Source organism: Loxodonta africana, chromosome 18 (genome assembly GCF_030014295.1).
Source record: "Loxodonta africana isolate mLoxAfr1 chromosome 18, mLoxAfr1.hap2, whole genome shotgun sequence".
NCBI lineage: Eukaryota > Metazoa > Chordata > Mammalia > Proboscidea > Elephantidae > Loxodonta > Loxodonta africana.
The window spans coordinates 29,385,975-29,401,991 of NC_087359.1; the positions used below are offsets into that span (position 1 = coordinate 29,385,975).

The following is a 16,017-nucleotide window of genomic DNA, read 5'->3' on the forward strand; positions in this document are numbered from 1 at the left end:
GAGGTAAAACAGGCTTCACTAAAATAACCCAGCCAGTCACCAAACAAGCAAATAACAAGTGGGAGAGAAAGGCAGTACCCAGAGTTGTTATATTTTCTAAAATATCCAGTTTCAAATAAAAAAAAAATCATGAGGAAACCAAAGAAACATGAAGCATGACCCATACACCAGAGTAAAGTAGGCAACAGAAACTGCCTGTAAGAACAACCAAATATTGGGTTGAACAGGAAAAGAGCATTATAAATATGCTCAAAGTACTAAAGTAAACCATCATTAAAGAAGTAAAGGAAGATATAATGAAGATGTCACATTAAATAGAGAATATAAAGAGATAAAAAAAAACTTTTTAAAAGAACTAAATGGAAATTCTAGAACTGAAAAAGCACAGTAACTGAAATAAAAATTTCACTAGAGGGACTCAAAAGTAGATTTGGACTGGCAAAAGAAAAAATTAGCAAACCTGAAGAAAATAGAAATCATGCAAGCTAAAAAACAGAGTAAAAAGAATAATGAACAGAGCCTCACAGAAATATTAGACAGCATTAAGCACAACAACATACATGTAATGGGAATACCAAAAGAAGAGGAGAGAAAGGAGTAAAAAAATATGCAAAGAAATTATGGTGGAGAACTTCCCAAATTTTTTGAAAAACAATAACCTATAAATTCAGAAAATTCAATGAACTCCAAGTAGGATAAATGCAAAGAGGCCCACAGACAAATCACAGAAAAAATGCTGAAAGTCAAAGACAAAGAGAAAATGTTGAAAGTGGCAGGAAAAAATCACCTCTTTGCTTACAACCCCAAAAACCAAACCCACTGCTGTCAAGTAGATTACGACTCAAAGTGACCCTATAGGACAGAGCAGAACTGCCTGACAGCGTTTCCAAGGGTGCAAAATCTTTACGGAAGCAGAATGCCACAGCTTTCTCTCTCAGGGCAGCCGATGAGTCTGAACTGCTTATCTTTTGGTTAGAAGCTGAGCGCTTTAACCACTGCACCGCAAGGGCCGTTCCATTGTTTACATGGAGCTCAAAAACTGACGTCTCATGGTCTGACTGAGACTAGAGGAATCCCAGCAGTCATGGTTCCCAAACCTTCTGTTGGCCCAGGACAGGAACCATTCCCAAAGACAACTCATCAGACATGGAAGGGACTGGACAATGGGTTGGAGAGAGATGCTGATGAAGAGTGAGCTACTTATATCAGGTAGACACTTGAGACTGTGTTGGCATCTCCTGTCTGGAGGGGAGATAGGAGGGTAGAGAGGGTTAGAAACTGGCAAAATTGCCACGAAAGGAGAGACTGGAAGGGTTGACTCATTACGGGGAGAGTAAGTGGGAGTATGGAGTAAGGTGTATATAGGCTTATATGTGACGGACTGACTTGATTTGTAAACGTTCACTTAAAGCTCAATAAAAATTATTTAAAAAAAAAACAACAAAAACTGACATCTCAGCAGAAACAATGAAGGCTAGAAAGCGGTGGTACAACATATGCAAAATACAGAAAAAAACTGTCATAATTCTATGTCCATCAAAGCTATGTTTCAAAAACAAAACTGAGATAAAGACTTTCCCAGATAAACAAAAACTAAGACAATATTTTGCTAGCAAACCCCTTACAAGAAATACTAAAGGAAGTACGTAAGCTGAAAGTAGATGACCCAGACAGTAATTCATATCCACATGAACAAGAAGCATGGGTAAACGTTATTTACATAATTATAAAAAAACATCATAAATGCATATTTTTCTATTCCTTCTTATAATTAATTTTAAAATCAACTGTATAAAATAACATATACATAATGTATTGTTGGGTCTATAACATATAAAAATATATACATCATGTATTTGCCAATAACAACACAAAAGAGATGGGTGGGAGCAAAAGTGTAATGGGCTAAGAAAATGACAAAACCCACTGCCATCGAGTTGATTCCAACTCATAGCGACCCTACAGGATAGAGCAGCACTGCCCCACGTGGTTTCCAAGGAGCGCCTGGTGGATTTGAACTGCTGACCTCTTGATTAGCAGCCATAGTACTTAACCACTATGCCACCAGGGTTTCCAAGAAAATGACTACAGATGGTAAAGTAATATAAAATTACAAGAATGTTTGTAACATTAATAGATGTAATGTGTATAACCACATCACAAAAAGGGGGGAAGAGACTAGAGCAATATAGGGTAACATTTCTATGTATCACTAGAATTAAGCCACTATAAATCTGAAGCAACTCCTAGTTAAGACATGGTAAACCCTAGAACTAATAAAAAAAAATACCTCAAGAAGACAGAGAAAAAAAAAAAAATCATTTGAGAAATTTAAATGTTACCTTAGAAACTACTCCCTTAATGCAAAAGAAAGTAGTACTCTGAAAACTACAAAACACTGTTGAAAGAAATTAAAGAAGACCTAATAAATTGAAAAACATCCCATGTTACAGATAAGAAGACTTAACAAGACGATGCTTCCCAAACTGATCTGTAGATTCAACACAATCCCTTTCAGAATCTTGACTGACTTAAAAGAAATTTACAAGATGATTCTAAAATTCATACGGAATTAATAAGAAATCCAACATAGCCAAAACAATTCTGAAAAAGAAAACAAAGTAGGACTCACGTTCCCCAGTTTCAAAACTTACTACAAAGCAGCTGTAATCAAAACAGTATCATATTGGCACAAGGACAGATATATAGATCAGTGGAATAGATTTCAGAGTCCATACATTTATGGTCAACTAATTTATGACAAGGGTGCTGTCTTAGTTATCTAGTTCTGCTATAACAGAAATACCATGAGAGGATGGCTTTAACAAACAGAAATTTATTCTCCCACAGTCTAGGAGGCTAGAAGTCCAAATTCAGGATGCCAGCTTCCAGGGAACGCTTTCTCTGTGGGTTCTGGGGGAAGGTCCGTGTCATCGATCTTCCCCTGGTCTAGGAGCTTCTTCATGCAGCTCCCGGCACTTCTTTCTTGGTGGTATGAGGTCCCTCTCTGCTTGCTTCTCTCTCCTTTTATCTCTTGTAAGATAAAAGGTGATGCAGGCCACATCCCATGGAAGCTCCCTGTACGTTAGATAAGGGCTGTGACCTGGTAAGGGTGTTGCATCCCACTCTATTCCTCTTTAACATAACCTAATCTTGCCTTATTTAACCACAGGCAGAGATTATTATTATTATTATTATTATTTTTAGAAATTAGGATTTACAACACATAGGAAAATTACATCAGATCACAAAATGGAGGACAACCACACAATACTGGGAATCACAGTCTTGCCAAGTTGATACCCATTTTGGGGGAACACAATTCAATCCACAACAGGTGCCAAGACCATTCAATGGGAAAAGAATAACGTTTTAACAAATGCTGCTGCGACAATGGATAGCCATATGCAAAAGAATGAAGTTAGACCTATACCTCAGACCATATACAAAAATTAACTCAAAATGTATCAAAGATCTAAATGTTAGGACTAAATCTTAATTACCAACAAAAGAATAAATAAAGAGGACTTCATCAAAATTAAAGACTTTGGTGCTTCAAAGGATACCATCAAGAAAGTAAAAAGGCAATCCACAGAATGGGTTTACAAATATTTGTAAATATTTTAATTCATATCTGATAAAGAAATTGTATCAAGAATAAAGAACTCCATAATAAAAAGACATACAATCCAATTAAGAAATGGACAAAGGATCTGGACATACACTTCTCCAAAGAAGATAAGCAAATGGCCAATGAGCAGTGGAAAGGCTCTCCATATCATTAGTTACCAGGGAAATGCAAATCAAAACCACAATGAGATACCACTTCACACCCACTAGGACAGCAAAAATAAAAAAGTCAGATGACAACGAGTGTTGGCAAGGATGTGGAGATATCAGAACCCTCATACAATGCTGGTAGGAATATAAAATGGTGCCATCACCACTGTTCATTTTCTGGTTCTGACAACCGCACTATGCTTATGTAAGATGTTGATATTAAAAGAAGCTGAGTAAGGGAAATATGAAAACTCTTAGTACTATTTTTGCAAATTTTCTATAAGTCTAATTAGCTCAAAATGATGTTTAAAAAAGCAAATTGTATATATCAGTTCATTCTTAAACACACCAATTATTAAATAATATTTCACTATCTGTGATATCTCTATTATTACATATTAAATTTGAATATATACCATATACATACAACATAAAAGAGAATTTCTTTCTGAGCTATTCTATTGGTTAAAAAAAAATTATCACAATTTATAATCCTGTTTAGTACATGGAGTGGCAAATCTTCCTTCAATTATGTTTTCTTTGGTAATCTCATTTATTCTTGAGTGAATTTTAAAACAGCATTGTCAAATCACATTAAATCTATACCTTGACTTGAAAAAAAACCCAGCATCTTTAAAATATTTAGTTCATCTACCCCAAAACACAAATGGCCTACATTTTCTAAAATATCTTTTTATTACTGATTTCTAATTTTATTACACTGCCATCAGAGAATAGATTCTGCATGACATCAATTCAAAATTTAAGACTTCCTTTTTGGTGTGGTGCAAGACCAATTTTTATAAATGTTCAAGGTAGGCTGGAAAACAATATGTACTTTCTGTCTGTTAGGGGCTGTCATGGATTGAACTGGATCCCTCAAAGATACATGCATCAATTTGGCTAAGCCATGATTTCCAGTATTGTGTGATTGTCCACCATTTTGTCATCTGATTTGATTTTCCTTATGTGTTGTATATCCTATCTCTAAGATGTTTATGTGATGGAATTAGAGGCAGTTATGTTAATGAGACAGGACTCAAATCTACAAAATTGCATTGCGTCTTGAGCCAACCTCTTTTGAGGTATGAAAGAGAGAAGTGAGCAGAGAGACATGGGGACCTCATACAACCGAGAAGGCAGTGCCAGGAGCAGAGGTCGTCCTTTGGACCTGGGGTCCCTGCATGAGAAGTTCCTAGTCCAGGGGCACACTGATGACAAGGGCCTTCCAACAGAGAAAGAAAGCTTTCCCCTGGAGTTGAAGCCCTGAATTTGGGCTTCCAGCCTACTGGGCTGTGAGAAAATAAGTTTCTGTTTGTTAAAGTCATCCACTTGTTGTATTTCTGTTATAGCAGTATTATATAACCACGACAGGGGAAGGCAGGGTCTATATATCTACTAGATTAAGCATATGAAATCAGTTGTTCTAATCTTGAACAATTTTGCTGATTTTTTATCTGCTTGATCTCTTAGTTTCTGAGAGAAGTGCATTACATAACAACGACAGCAACGGGTCTGTCAAATTGCATTAAATCTACTCCTTAGATTTTCAGATTGGTCTGTTATTATCAGTTACAGTTCTACTCTGTTCTATAAGGTCACTAGAGTTGGAATTGACTTGACGGCAGTGGATTTGGCTTTTGTTTTGTTTTGGTTTGGTTTTCTCAACTGTAAATTCCCCCATGTGTTGCATCTCTTTATTAAGGTGCTTTTAATTTCTGAATAAATTCATATTCAGCTTAGGGAAAGTTCTCTGTATTTCCTGGGTTAAAGAATAGTCCCTAAGAGGCAGTTTAACGGTTGCCTCTGCCAGTACCCTGTAACATTCATCAGTTCCAAACACATTTATATATTAGTTTTCCTGCCCAGGATTTCCACACAAGGGTGGGGCTTCCATTTCTTACAGGTGGCTTTTAACAGCTACAATCCAAAGCAAGTGGCTCACTTCTGTCCTAACCCAGGACTAGCAGGCAGTTTTACTAGTCCTAGTTTGCCCAGGAGCCCTGGGTGATACAAATGATTAATGCATAGTTGATGCCAGTCACCAACTGAAAGGTTAGTGGTTCTTGAGTCCACCCTGAGGCACCTTGGAAGAAAGTCCTGGCTATTTATTTCCCAAAAAATCAACCATTAAAAATACAGTTCTACTCTGACACATATGGGATTGCCAGGAGTCAGAATCGACTGGATAGCAACTGGTTAAATTTGCAGTCAGGCTTGTCCCTTCCGAATTCCCAGCTTTATGCAGGAACCTTAGCTCCAGTTCAGGCCTGTGACCTCAATTCCCATTCCTAGGTGGGAATTAAACCTCATCTCCAAAGGCCTAAGAAAAGCCTATGGGCCATCAAGACTTAACTCCCATTCACCACTGAGCTTTCTCTTTATGCCTGACATTTACAGTTTCTGTCTTATTGGTTTCATGCTTGTCTGTATATTAAAACAGTATCTTATTTGTTTTTAAATTCTATGCAGCATCTCTATAAATTGGAGAAGGGGTTCAGGGGAGAAGGGAGATTTTCTGGAGTAGCTAGGGCCTTCATCATAATCAGAATACTTCTTCCGCTTTTTCTCCTTCGTATATGTGAAGCCATAATAACTAGGAGTCAATTTTTCTTATTTTTCTAACTGATACTGCCGAGATTCAGGAATTATATAATTTTTATGTATTTCACTTCGCCAATCACTTTGCTGAATTGTTTTTCCTTCTAATCATTTCTCATTCCTTTTGATTTAGTTTTGTACGTAATTTTTACCTCTTGACCCTTTCACATTCTACTGCATTGTCTAAAACAATATAACAATCATCATAGGAGACACTGTTTTGGTCTTCAATTTAATGGTAATTCCTCTAGCACTTTATCATGAAAAACTGCTTGTTGTTTTTTTTAAATTAGAAAGGAAGGCTAGCTATTGAATTTATCCAAACATCTTTTTTAAAGGATTTATTTACTTATTCACTATTGTAAAGCAATAATTATAACACCTACACCTACCTCTGTAGCACTTCTATGGGCTGGGCATTCTATATTAGCACATTTAATCCTAACTGATAGAAATAACATTTTTGAAAACCCAGACCTACTGCTGTCAAGTTGATTCCAACTCATAGTGACTCTACGGGACAGAGTAAAACTGCCCCATAAGTTTTCCAAGAAGCGGCTGGTGGATTTAAACTGCGAACCTTTTGGTTAGCAGCCTAACCTTTAACCACTGCACCACCAGGGCCCCAACTGAAGGACAGACTCACACAAGTATGCCCAAACTATTTTTGACAAAGGTGCAAGCAAAAGCAATTCAATGCAGGAGTGATGGTCTTTTCAAGAAATGGTGCTGGGGCAACTGGACATCCAGAAGCAAAAAAGGAAGCCTCGACTTAAACCTCATACCTTATACAAAAATTAACTCGAAATGAATGAGAATTCTAAATGTAAAACTAAAACTTTAGCAGAAAATCTTTAGAACCTAGGGCTAGGCAAAGTGTTCTTGGACTTGATATTGAAAGCTCAATTCATAACAGAAAAAACTGATAAAGTGAACTTCATCAAAATTAAAAACTTTTGCTTTGCAAAAGACTCTATTAATAGAATAAAAGGATGAACTATAGACTGGGAAAAAATATTCGCAAATCACATACCCAACAAAACACTTGAAATTAGACCATATAAAGAACTGAAAACCCAACAGTGAAAAAAAAAAAAAAATCCAATTAGAAAATTGGTAGAAGATATAAACAGACATTTAACCAAATCACCAAAGAGGATATAAAGATGGCTAATAAGTAAGCACATGAAAAGATATTCATCATCATTAGTCATCAGGAAAAAACAAATTTAAACCACAATGAGCCATCATTACACACCTATCAGAATGGCAACAATAAAAAAAAGTGACAACACTAAATGTTGGCAAGGATTCAGAGAAACTGGATGACTCATTCATTGTTGATGGGAATGTAAAAAGGTACCACCCCTCTGGAAAGGTGTTTGGCAGTTTCTTTTAAAATAAAAAATGCACTTACCATATGACCCAAGCAATTCTACTCCTGGACATTTATTCCAAAGAAACAAAAGCATGTTCATACAAAAATATGCATATTAATATTCACAGCACCTGTATTGATAACAAACCAAGTGTCCCTCAATGAATAAATGGTTAAACAAACTGTGGTGTATGTGTACACTATGGAACGCTACTCAGCAATAAAAAGGAACCAACTATTTATACCTGTAACAATTCCAATGGACTTCAAAGGAATTATGCTAAGGGAAAAAAGCCAATCTCAAAAGATTGTGTACCATATGATTCCATTTACATATACAATTCTTGAAATGAAATTCTAGAGATGAAAACCAGATTAGCGGTTGTCAGTGGTCAAGGTTTGGGAGAGAGAGGGTGAGTGTAACCATAAAGGAGGGAGCCTTGTGGTGATGGAACAACAGTTCTGCATCTTGATTATGGTAGTGGTTACAAGGAGCTATACAAGTGATCCAACTGCAGAGAAGTACACACACACACAAGAGCATGTACGACTGGTGAAATCTGAATAAATTCTGTGGATTTTACCAATGTCAGTTTCCCGGTTTTAACACTGTACTATAACTATGCAAGATGTTCACACTGGGGTAAGAAGAGTGAAGGGTGCATGGGACATCCCTGCACATGTTTGCAACTTCCTGTGAATCTATAACTACTTCAGGGAAGTTTTTATTATTCATGTATTATTTACGCATTTGCTACCATAAAGTAATAATAATGATAACCAACACTTATATAGCACTTGCTACATGGGCTAGCATTCTATATGAGCGCATTTAATCCTTTTAAGAATCTTATACGGTAAGGTAGGTACTGTTATTACTCTCATTTATAGGTGAGGAAACTGTAAGAGAAGTTTAGTAAACTCATCCAAGGTCACACAGCTGTTACGAAGCACAGCCAGGATCTGGACTGAGGAGATGTGCCCCCAAGTATGTGCTCTTCACCACTGGTTACACTGATTCTAGATACATTAATGAATTTTAAATACTGAACTTGTCTGGCATCTTAAGATAAACTACTTGAAAATGGCCATCTCCCATGGCCATTTGCTAATATTTTTATTTGAATGAAAACATCTATATTCATAAATGAGATTAAGTGGAACTTTTTCATGGTTGTTCGGTTTTGTTATCAGAGTTGTTTATTTCTGTGTTATTATTTAACATGGGAATAATCTATTCCTTAAAAGTTTAGGCGACATCAGTAACTAAGCCAAAAAAACAAAACAAAAAAAAAACACCAAACTCATTGCCTTCGAGTTGATTCTGACTCATAGCAACCCTATGGGACAGAGTGGAACTGCCCCATAGGGTTTCCATGGAGTAGCTGGTGGATTCGAACTGCCGACCTTTTGGTTAGCAGCTGATTGCCTAACCACCGCACCACCAGGGCTGGAGACACTAGTAACCAGGGAGTAGGTTTTTGTTCCCTTCAAGGGATGGAGGTTGGAAGGAAGGAGTATTCTCCTCTAGCCATCCATGTCTGGGTTTTTTTTTTTCCCTCTTGACAGGTCTTCAGTATCTTTTGTTATATCCAATTTCCTTCCATTTCCCCCTTTTTTTCTAATTTTCCAACTCTGGATTTATTAATCTGTATTATTCTATCTTACAATGTATTTATTTTTGCTTGTACTTTTATTATTTCTTTCTTTCTCTTTTTTGGTTTCTTTGTTTTTCCTAGAGCCTTAAATTGAGTGTTAAATTCATATTCTTTAATGTTAGATATCTCTTTGTCCACATCATTATTGTTGCTGTGTGCCCTCGAGTTGATTCTGATTCATAGAGACCCTATAGGACAGAATAGAACTTGCCCTATAAAGTTTCCATCTCACTTACTTTGGACATATTATCAGGAGGGACCAGTCCCTGGAAAAAGACATCATGCTTGGTAAAGTAGAGGGTCAGGGAAAAAGCGGAAGACCCTCAGTGAGATGGACTGACACGCTGGCTCCAACAATGGGCTCAAACACAGCAAAAATTATGAGGATGGCGCAGGACCGGGCAGCATTTTGTTCTCGTGTACGTAGAGTCGCTATGAGTCAGAACTCACATGATGGCACCTGTGATGGTTAAGACTGTGTGTCAATTTGGCGGGGCAGTGATTCTCAGTGTCTTGGCAGTCGTATAATGTTGTGATTACCTCCCTGTTCAGATCTGATACATGATCACCCCCATGATGGGATCTGCTTCGAGTATCCAGTCAGTTGAAGGGGAGTTTCCCTGGGCGTGTGGCCTGCATCGAATATAAGTAGACATTCTGGCAAGGCTTGGTGGCTTTTGTTCATTCTGGATCCTACAGCTGGGTCCTATTCATTTGACCTCGGTTCTTGGGACTTGAGCTAGCAGCTTATCTGCGGTGTTGCCTGCCGATTTTGGGAGTCATCGATCTTCACAGCCTGTGAGCAAGAGCCTTGCTCTCCAACCTGCCGATCTTGGGTTCACCAGCCCCTGTGGCTACATGAATCAGGAGAAGCCTCTAACCTGACCAACGGACCTGGGACTTTCCAGCCTCTACAACTGCATGAGCCATTTCCTTGGTATAAATCTCTCTCTATATATATATATTTATACACCTTACTGGTTTTGCTTCTCTAGAGAACTCAGCCTAAGACATTTGGTACTGGGAATGGGGTGCTACTCTAAGAGATACCTAAACGGGGAAGTGGTTTTGAAACTGTGAATGAGGCTGGAAGAGTTTTAAAGTGCCTAATAGTAAAAGCCTAGATTGCCTTGGAGAGACTGTTGGTGGAATGATGGACATCAAAGACAACTCTGGTGAGGACTCAGACGGAAGTGAGGAAGAACTGTTAACACCGGAGATGGCACAGATGGTGAGAAGCAGCAGCAGAGAAAGGACAGCAGCAGAACCAGGAGACCAGCACAACACTGGAGACTACCCACAGAGCGAGAGAGCTGAGTGCCTCTGTGCAGAAGGCTTCCTGGAAGAGTGGGGTGCATCTGGGCACTTATCGGTGGGACAAGGCTTGTCAGCCCATGGAACAAAAGAGCTGAGTGCTTTCTGGCTGAAGTTTACTGGCAGAGTTGGGTTCCTCCAGGCACTTATCGGTGGAGCTACAGAGCTTTGGAACACTTGCCCCAGGAGGGCAGACACAGGCTGTTAGGCCCAAGGGGCTGAGTGGCCAAGACACCAGAAGCAAAAGACGAAAAGACAAGGAATACAGGAAGCCAAGCTGCCTGAGTCTCAATGGGTACGGCCATGACTTCTAGAGTTTCTAAGGGTGGAGTTGCCACTCAGATGGACTAGGAGAATGGTGTGCCTAAAGCTGAGGGAGCAGAGTTGCTGTTCCAGTGGGCCTGGAAGGTGGAGCTGAAGCCCAGAGCCAAGGGGCCTCCATTCAGAATCTAGAGAGTGTGGCCAATACCCAGAGTCTGGAGGGCAGGGCCGTTGTGTAAATGTTCTCAGAGAACAGAGGATTATTTTCAAGCCTTGAGAGCTAATGTAATGTGTTCTGCTGATCTGCTTGTGCCTATTATGCCTTCTTTCCCTCTAATTTCTCCCATTTGTAATGGAAGTGTCTATCTTCTGCCTGTTCCACCATTGTACTTTGGAAGCAGGTAACCTGTATTCTAGATTTCACAGATAAAGGGAAATTTTTTGGATTTTGGACTTGGAGTTGAATTAAGACTTTTACTATGATATGATGGGATGAATATGCTTTACATGTGGCAAGGACATGAATTAAGGGTGGAATGTCATGGATTGAATTGTGTCCTCTAAAAATATGTGTATCAATTTGGCTAGGCCATGATTCCCAGTATTGTGATTGTTCACCATTTTGTCATCTGATTTTCCTATAATTGTTGTAAATACTACCTCTATGATGTTAATGAGATGGGATGAGTGGCAGTTACGTTAATGAGGCAGGATTACAAGATTAGATTGTATCTTAAGATGATCTCTTTTGAGATATAGAAAGAGAAGCCAGCAGAGAGACACGGGGACCTCATACTGCCAAGAAGCCAGAGCCGGGAGAATAAAGCATCCTTTGGACACAGGGTCCCTGCACTGAGAAGCTCCTCCACCAGGGAAGATTTATAACTAGGACCTTCTCAGAGCTGACAGAAAGACAAAACCTTCCCTTGGAGCTAGTAACCTCAATTTGGACTTATAGCCTCCTAGACTATAAGAGAATAAACTTGTTTGTTAAATCCATTCACTTGTGGTATTTCTGTTGTGGCAGCACTAGATGACCAATACAGCACATAACAACAATAACAATTTTCACAGCAGTATATCGCCACGTCTTTTCTCCCACTGAGTGGTTGGCAGGTTTGAACCTCTGACCTTTTGGTTAGCAGCCAAGCACTTAACATTGTACCACCAGGGCTCCTTTGTCCATTATTAAATAAGCATAAACATGTAATATTTCCATTTATCTTATTTTCTAAATAAAATAGTTTTGTTGCTTGATATTTGAGGTACAACAGCTATTTAGGAGAATGCTTACTAACATCTAAGTCACTTGGGAGTGAACATTGTCCCTTAGAGTCATCTCAGGCTCAAAAAGAAGTCACCTGCTGTCTTAGCCATCTAGTGCTGCTAAAACAGAAATACCACAAGTGGATGGCTTTAACAAAGAGAAATTTATCTTCTCACAGTTAAGTAGACTAGAAGTCCAAATTCAGGGCATCAGCTCCAAGGGAAGGCTTTCTGCCTCTGTCGGCTCTGGAGGAAGGTCCTCGTCATCAATTTTCTCCTGGACCAGGAGCCTCCGCACAGGAAGCTCAGGTCCAAAGGACACACTCTGCTCCGGATACTGCTTTCTTGGTGGTATGAGGTACCCAACTCTCTGCTTGCTTCCCTTTCCTTTTATCTCTTGTAAGATAAAAGGTGGTGCAGGCCACACCCCAGGGAAACTCCCTTTACACTAGATCAGGGATGTGAGCTGAGCAAGGGTGTTACATCCCACCCTAAACTTCTTTAGCCACAGACAGAGATCATGATTTATCACACACAGGAAAATCACAAAATGGAGGACAGCCACACACTACTGGGAAGCATGGCCTAACCAAGTTGGCACATATTTTGAGGGGACATAATTCAATCTATGACACTTGCCCAAAAGCAAAGACGAGAAGGCCGGAAGGGACAGGAAAACTGGACAAATGGACACGGAGAACCCAGAGTGGAAAGGGAAAGGGAGAGAGTGCTGACACATTGCAAGGATTGCAACCAATGTCACAAAACAATTTGTGTATACATTTTTGAATGAGAAACTAATTTGCATTGTAAACTGTCACCTAAAACACAATTAAAAAAAAAAAAAGAAGCTAGTAAAACTTTTTAAAACTAATTGTGATAAAGTTAAATAAAAAAAAAAACAACCTGTTGCCATGGAGTTGATTCCAACTCACAGCAATTCTACAGGACAGAGTAGAACTGCCCCATAGAGTTTCCAAGGTGTAATCTGTACAGAAGCAAACTGCCACATCTTTCTCCCGCAGGGTGGGTGGTGGGTTCCAACAGCAGACCTCTTGGTTAGTAGCCAAGGGCTTAACCACTATGCTATCAGGGCTCCTATGACCCCTCAATAAAAACTCCATTTTCAATATCAATTTGAAGCTGAGTACCCTGCCTCCTGCTACTAATGATTTTTTTTTTAAGTAACAGTTTTTCAGAATGGACAAAGTCAAGTTTCTTGTTTCAAAAAAAGTATGGCTCCAAAAACAAAGTAAAATATGTTGCTAATATATTTTAAATGCACTTCTTGGGGCTCAAAAACAAAAACTTCATAGTGATGGTTGTACAACATTGTGACTAATTAATGCCACTGAACTGTGTATTTAAAAATGGTTAAAATGGCAAATTTTATGTTATATCTATTTTACTACAATAGAATTAAAAAAAAAAAATACCTCAGTTACAAGCCTAGAGAAAACTTTGTGGATAAGTTATAAACCCATTAAAAACCAAGGTTAAGATGCAAATGTTGACACCAACCTTTAACACATGAAGGAAGCCCTTACATGTAAACTCAGAAATAACCTGTAAAAGTAGGGGCCAAAGGTTAATCTTTCACTCTTGTATAAGTTTAAATGTCAACATCTGTTAAGTCTCTAAAGTCTTCATTTCCTCTTTGGACTAAATTGACAGCTTAAAAGGTATTGAGGACAGAGGACAAGAGTTAAGGTTGACTAGGTGTAAAGGAGTACAGCTGACAACCGTCCAAACTACCCAAGATACTTCATTAAAGGCTAGGCCTACAGTATAGGTAAAACTAAAGGTCTACATTCTTCTTTTTTTTTTTTTTAAATTACTAGTAGCATCACCTTTCACACCACAACAGAGATGCTTACGTTACTTCCAGAACGTTCCCAATTTGGGCTTTTGAGGCTGTTGGTGTTTGGCAGAGCGCACTGTACGTATCCCTTTAACTTATATATGATCCTCAGTAAACATCCCTTCAAGAAAAAATTTCTTAAGAAAAATTTGATCTATTTAAAAACTAGCAGCACTATTACAATCTATTCCAATACAATTTTTTAAACTATAAACCAAGGTAACTGAGGTAGCTCTTTTACTGTACCAACTTTGATACCAAGCGATGCATACCAATCTAGAAAAACCAGAAAAAAAGTCCAACTGAATCAAGTGGCTTAACTGTTAATAATAACAGTAACAAACATGTTTTCGTGGCATAGATACAGCGAAGAAGTCCATTTCTGCCTTCCATTTAATTTTTACCAAAAGTGGGATCATTTTAAATAACTTTGTCTTTATAAACAAGCAAAAATATTAAAGTACACTGTCAAAAAAATTCTTTACTAATATTAATGATTATTAGTAATATTTCAGACATGTTAATTCTAACCATACAATTTAATAACATACATTTCCAGAGAACAAGCAAGCTCAACAAGACATCCTTTGCCTGCCTGCTGTCCTGAAAACGAGCCTATGGAAGTTTACAGAATTCACTCAAGATCCAGTAAATGTAAAGAAAAAGACACAGTAACGAGTAAGTATTGGCAAGGATGTGGAGAAAATGGAACTCTCACACACTGCTGGGAGGGGGGTAAAATGGTATAGTCACTTTAGAAAACAGTCTGGCAGTTCCTCAAAAGGTTAAACACAGAGTTATCATATGATCTAGCAATTCCACTCTTAGGTATATATTCAAGAGAAATGAAAATTTATGTCCACATAAGAACTTGTACATAAATGTTCATAGCAGCATTTTTCACAGTAACCAAAAAATGGAAACATTCTAAATGTTCAACAACTGATGAATGAATAAGTAAAACATGGTATATCCACACGATGGAATGCTATTTGACAATAAAAAGAAATGAAGTACTCATACATGCTACAACATGGATGAATGTTGAAAACGTTATATTGAGTGAAAGAAGCCAGTCACAAAAGACCACACACTGTATGATTCCATTCATATGATATGTTCAGAATAAACAATTCTATGCAGACAAAAAGTAGATTGGTGGTTGCCTTGGGCTGGGAAGGATGGGGGAATCAGGGAGTGACAGCTAAGGAGTGCAGGGTTTCTTTTTGGGGTGATAAAAATGTTCTAAAATTGAATATACTAAAAGTCATTGAACTGTGCGCTTTAACCGAGTGAACTGTATGATTGTATGATATGTAAATTACATCTCAATAAAGCTTTAAAAAAAAAAAAAAAAGATCCAGTGCAAGCCGACAGATCTTGCCGGATACAGGAAGTACTTACAACCGTGGGCCTGTGCTGCTATGGTGGTAGACACAGAAGAGCATCAAACATAATTCCTGCCCTCCAGAGCTTCCCGATCATCTATGGAAAGGATTAGGTTACCGTTTTCTTCCTCTGATTTTCAAATCCTTTATCTCATTTATGATTTCTTTAAATAAGTGAAAAAACACCATCCTACAAATGTCTTTACAGGATGACTGTTCAAAGAACAGAGATCCAAACTAGGTCTACACGCAGCAACATCTATATGGTAAACTTCATAACCATCTGCTGAGTGAAAAATAAACAAGTTGAAGGACAATAATGCAGTATGATACAAATTTTGTAAAACACACAATAACCAGTACTGTCTGTTTTCTATGGGTAAATATGCATGCATATAAAAGTAATGTCTTAAAAATCTAAATGGATACATACCAAACTTCTCAGAGCAACTACAGTTCTCATTATTATAAAAGTATGCATGTATTTCTCATATATCTAAATACTAATCA

General features: G+C 38.1%; 1 protein-coding gene across 7 annotated transcripts in view; it reads right to left on the reverse strand.

Annotated features, from left to right (window-relative positions):
• The window catches only part of TLK2 (tousled like kinase 2), a 145,020-nt gene that overhangs the window by 87,415 nt on the left and 41,588 nt on the right, over positions 1-16,017 (reverse strand). The window contains exon 2 of one of the 7 annotated variants that reach the window (XM_064270965.1): positions 15,524-15,604. The exons of the other annotated variants lie outside the window; for them this stretch is intronic. The gene's annotated coding sequence lies outside the window, so the exon portion shown is untranslated. The remainder of the gene's footprint in view (positions 1-15,523; positions 15,605-16,017) is intronic. 7 annotated transcript variants of the gene reach the window in all.